At 42.0% G+C, this 5761-nt stretch overlaps 1 protein-coding gene across 2 annotated transcripts in view; it reads right to left on the bottom strand.

Annotated features, from left to right (window-relative positions):
- FMN2 (formin 2) overlaps window positions 1-5761 on the bottom strand; it is a 134264-nt gene that overhangs the window by 42727 nt on the left and 85776 nt on the right. The gene's annotated exons all lie outside the window — the stretch shown is intronic.

The following is a 5761-nucleotide window of genomic DNA, read 5'->3' as shown; positions in this document are numbered from 1 at the left end:
CCTTTTTGAAAATGTGGTTATCTTGAATTAAGTTGTTTTAATCATTTTTTAGTTTTTTGTGATCTCCTTTACAATCTCCTTGGATCTATGACCTTGGGTGATCCAACAGACCTACAATTTAGCAAGTAAATTGTGACTGTTTTTGAGCATTTCCTTTCTATGAATTCTTAAAAGGTCAAAAACAGCACAACTGTCTTTTAAAACTCAGGTGTTTGGTGCACATTTTTGTGCACAAATGCAAAACTGCTATGTGAGTGTGAACTCTGTTCCCCAGCAGTTCAAAAACCCCTGCCACTTTTGCCAGGGCAGGACCTGCACATCATCATTCTGGTAAGTTTTTTTTTTTTTTGTGTATATTCTGCCATCCTTTGATGGCAATGACAGCCTGTAGTCTTGAACTGATGGACATCACCAGATGCTGGGTTTCCTCCTTTTTAATGCTTTGCTAGGCCTTTACTGCAGCGGCTTTCAGTTGCGGTTTGTTTGTGGGCCTTTCTGTCTGAAGTTTAGTCTTTAACAAGTGAAATACATGCTCAACTGGGTTCAGATCAGGTGACTGACTTGGCCACTCAAGAATTTTCAACTTCTTTGCTTTAATAAACTCCTCAGTTGCTTTGGCTGTATGTTTTGGGTCATTGTCCATTTGTATCATGAAACGCCTCCCAATCAATTTTACTGCATTTAGCTGGATTTGACCAGACAGTATGTCTCTGAACACCTCACATTCATTGGGCTGCTTCTGTCCTGTGTCAAATCATCAGCCATGCAATCCCAAGCCATCACAATGCCTCCGCCATGTTTTACACATAATGTGGTATGCTTTGGGTTGTCTTCCGTGGACGTCCAGGTCTTTTGGCGTTGCTGAGTTCACCAATGCTTTGTTTCTTTCTCATGATGTACCAAACATTGTCTGTTTTATGTTCTCCCGTGATGTACTCTCCTACCCACTGTTCCCTTTCTCCCCCTCTTACCCTCAGAGGAAGTGCTAACAATTGGCCTTATCTAATATTCCATTATGCAGCCAGACCTTACTAAAGGGCCATCATCCTCGGCTGGTCTAACGGTACTCTCCCATAATGTTCAGGGCCTTAATTCCCCAGTAAAACGGTCTAAGGCGTTCCATTATTATAACTCTCTGAAAGTGGATATTTTAGCTCTGCAGGAAACGCATTTCTCCAAGACATCTGGTCCGAGATATTTACATAAAAACTACCCCATTTTTTACTCCGCTAGCTAAAGGAAAAAATGTGGGGTTCTTTTATGCTTCCGGAAAAATTTAAACTTTGCTCCCCAGGAGATATTTAGGGATCCGGGAGGAAGGTTTTTGATTGTGACAGGTATGGTGGGCTTACACCTCATAACAGTGGTATCCTATTATGCGCCCAACGAAGGCCAACTGGAGTTCTTTCAGGTAATGCTGAAAGAATTATGGACTAGGGCGAAGGGATCCCTCCTATTGTTGGGGGACTCCAACCTAGCTCTGGATCACATATTGGATAAATCCACTGTACGCAAATATAAGGACCCCCCTAAAAAAAGTCATAGATTCTCACTGCTGTTGAGAAAATATGGCCTTATAGATTGTTGGAGAGAAATGAACCCATCAGCTAAAGATTACACATATTTTTCGGCAGCTCATAACCAATACTCTCGTATTGATCATGGGTTTCTCTTGTCCCAAATGTTGCCTAATGTGCTTGGAGCCCGAATCTTATCAACTCCCTGGTCTGACCATGACCCTTTGGTCCTATATTTGACGGGCTTTAGGCGGCCTCAAGCGGGTTTCCGATGGAGATTCAACGACAGTTTTGTGTCCGATACACCGGTCAGAGAGGAAATTGAAACATTACTAAAGGACTATTTTCAAACCAACATTGCAGGTAACACCTCACCGGCCATTAACTGGGAAGCTCATAAAGCATATATCAGAGGGGAACTAATCAAGATAGGGGCGTCCCGCAAGAGGGCACATAACACATTGATTGAGGTATGTTTCCAAGAGTACCAACGTCTGCAGGGACAACACAAGGCCACCCCCCAGACGGACCTGAAATCCCAACTTGAAGCTAAACGCACTGAATTGAACATGCTTTTAACTACAAGAGCAGAAAAATCCATACGTTGGGCTTCTCGTAAGTTCTTTTTATGGGGTGACAAACCTGGTAGTTTACTGGTAAATAAATTGAACCCTAGGCCCAAGTCCCTAGCCCTCCCTAGAATCAAACTTAAAAACGGGAAACTCTCCCAAAACCCTGAAAAAATTTTGGAGGCCTTTGAAGAGTTCTACAGTAAACTGTATGGTCCTGAGCTTTCCAATCGGGATGCAAATATTGCGGAGTTCCTAAATAAGGTTAATATACCTAAATTACACCCTAAACACAAAGCTATTATGGAACGTCCCTTTACGATTGATGAATTGAAGGGGGCTCTCAAAGCGCTAAATTTAAGTAGCTCGCCTGGACCAGATGGTTTCTCGAATCTATATTACAAAACCTTCTGCCCGATACTTGCATCCCATTTAGTAAGCTATTTCAATTTTATAAGGAAAGGAAACTCCTTAAAGGGCGATGCGAATAGGGCATTCATTAGCGTATTACCCAAACCAGGAAAAGACGCTTCAGAGATTGGGAACTACAGACCCATTTCCCTCATAAACTGTGACCTAAAGCTTATGACAAAGATTATGTCTAAAAGACTTGGTGCATTTTTGGGGGCCTATATCCATCCCGATCAGGTGGGTTTCATTCAGCACAGACAAGCACCTGACCAAACTAGAAGGGCTATTGACCTGATATCAGCGGTTGATTCTGGCTGGGATGGAGGCCCTTCACGCCAGGCAATGGTGCTCTCCATAGACCTCCAGAAAGCGTTTGATAGCTTAACTTGGGGATACTTGTTTCAGGTTCTCACTAGGATGGACTTTGGAACTCACTTTGTTAATGTGTTGTTGGCACTCTATGACTCTCCGGAAGCTAAAATAACATTAGGGGGTTTCTTCTCAAAGATGCTCTCAATTAGAAGAGGTACTAGGCAGGGGTGTCCCCTATCACCCTTACTCTTTGCGTTGGCAATTGAGCCCCTGGCTATAGCCATACGCAGGGATCCAAACATTAAGGGCATTAGGAGCGGTCAAACTGAACACAAATGTGCTCTCTTTGCAGACGATATCCTGATGTTTATTACCTCTCCGACGACTACGCTGCCTAATCTCATGAAACTGCTAGACGAATTCGGGTTATGCTCCGGTCTGCAGGTGAATAAGGCTAAATCCCAGGCCATGAATATAAATATACCCAGAGAGACATTACAGGGGCTGCAGGTTGGTTTTGATTTCAGCTGGTGTAAAGAGTCTATTCAATACTTGGGTATTCAATTGACTCCCACATATAATACCCTTTACAAAAGCAACTATGTACCTCTAATTAAAAAACTTTATGCTGACCTAAGGCGATGGGCCATGTCCCCGCCGTCATGGTTTGGACGCATAGCCGCGATCAAAATGAACTTGCTCCCGAGACTGCTATACCTATTCCGTACTTTACCTGTTCAGGTCCCGATGAAAGAAATATTAACTATTCAATCCAGGATTTTGAGATTTATTTGGGCAGAGAAGAAACCTAGGATTCGCAGGGACACCTTATATGCTCCAAAACGCATGGGGGGATTGGGAATTCCGCATATGAAATACTATTATGTTGCTGCCCAGATAGGACAGCTGTCGTTGAGCACTCTACATAGAACCAGACCTCAGTGGGTCGAGCTTGAAGGTCAGGATGGCTTTCAGGGTTCCATTGAAGCCATTATGTGGTGTAAGAAGGGCCTTCGGGGCTTGGTAAAATGCCCGACACTTTCTCACTCTATTCAATTATGGGATAAATATAAAACACACTCGACATTGATATCAGGCCATAAACCTCTAGTTCCACTTTGGAATAACCCAGACTTTAAACCGGGATATAATACGGCTGAGTTCAAATGGTGGAGGTCCAGGGGCTTTCTACAAGTGAAAGATCTGATAGACGTACGTGGTACGCTTTCATGGGACCACTTGATTAGCAAGTTTGAAATTCCTTTAACGGAACACTTTCACTACAGACAGCTGGCTTCCTTTGTTCATACGATAATAGGACGGGCCCCGAAGCCAATGCGGTCCTCCTCATTTGAAAGCACATGCTCCTCCATAGAACTGACAAAAGGACAAATCTCAGTTATCTATCAAATTCTGGTTTCCCCAAACTCTAAATTGCAATATATGCTAGACTGGGAAGGGGAGTTAGGCAACACATGGGAATTGGAAGACTGGAGGGAAGTGATGTATTCTCTCTCCAAAATATCGCTGAATTCCTCTGTAGTCGAAGCAAATTATAAGGTAGCATTGCGCTGGTACCTCACCCCGGTGAGAATGGCAAAAATGTTCCCATCCACATCGCCACAATGCTTCCGCGGCTGTGACGCAAGCGGTACCATGATACACATATGGTGGCCATGCCCAATAGCTAGGGCATACTGGGACGAGGTGTTCAAAATGATAACTAAAATGCTCAAGCAAGAGCTATATTGCTCGGTGGAGGCGGTCTTGTTTAATAAAATTGACTCGCATTTACCCAAACACGCGCTGAAACTGATCAGGCTGATCTTGCTGGCGAGTAGAATATCTCTGGCTAAGGCGTGGAGAACCCCGACAATAACCCTGGAACCCATAACCACCAAGTTAAATTGGATAATGGTTAATGACAGACTCACTCACACTCTACAGAACTCCTTGTCTAAGTTTGAAGACGTGTGGGAACCGTGGATTTCTCATACTCAGTCGTAATCCTTACAAACAAACACCATAACTCAGTACTGAGTGAAACTCTTCATAACACAGTGGGCACTTTCTCTCTCCTCTACCCTCCCCTATCTCCCCTCGTGTTCCTGTCTTAGTGTTTGTTAGTCTGTTCATTAGCGTGGTTGCTTAGGGTGAACCAAGTATACATCCATCAAGTATACATCCATCGAAGCCCAGTTATCGTTGTCTAATAACTATCAAGAGATTGTAATGCATGTCTCATAACGCTGTGCAGTTAACTTCCTGTAATGTATGAATAAATATAGCAATCTGATTGTAAATTTACAAATGTCCACAGGAGGAAACAAAAAACCAAAAAAAAAAAAAAGTGATGTCTGTTGCGTAGGGTTTATACCTGAAGTGGCCTTTAATGTTTGTTTCTACAACATAAGAAATGTTTTATATTTTATACCTGAATTTTGAAAACAATAAAAATATTGAAATACAAATATTTATGGACCTAACTGTATAGGTTTGTATACATTTAAATGTGTGTATATATACATATAAAGGAGAAATTATAGGAATAAATAGGCAAAGAGGTTTTTTGTGGCATATTGCTTAACACAACAAAACATGATTTACATGCTGCTTAACACATCCTAATAATTTAATCTACTCTGTAACTGGATGATAACATCCCTCCATCAATGGAAGATTTTGCTTCTGGTTAAATGGGGTATCCACCTTTATGTGCTTCCACTACCAAGCTGATGTGAGGAAGTGGACCAAGGTCTAAAATGGCATTCAAACTGCATAAACACCCCGAAAGGCTGCAATAAAATATGTTTTGCACAAAGTATATTTGTTCCTAGAAGTTTTTTATACTGATACTTTTTAATTATGTAAACACCTAAATATTGCATACAATCCAGTATTTCATGAGCAAAATTAAGTTGAGCAACACCAGAACATCTGTTAATTCCTAGG

The sequence above is a fragment of the Pyxicephalus adspersus genome, chromosome 4, assembly GCF_032062135.1.
Source record: "Pyxicephalus adspersus chromosome 4, UCB_Pads_2.0, whole genome shotgun sequence".
Classification (NCBI taxonomy): domain Eukaryota; kingdom Metazoa; phylum Chordata; class Amphibia; order Anura; family Pyxicephalidae; genus Pyxicephalus; species Pyxicephalus adspersus.
Note: the sequence above shows the minus strand (reverse complement) of the source record. Positions and strands in the feature narration are given on the sequence as shown.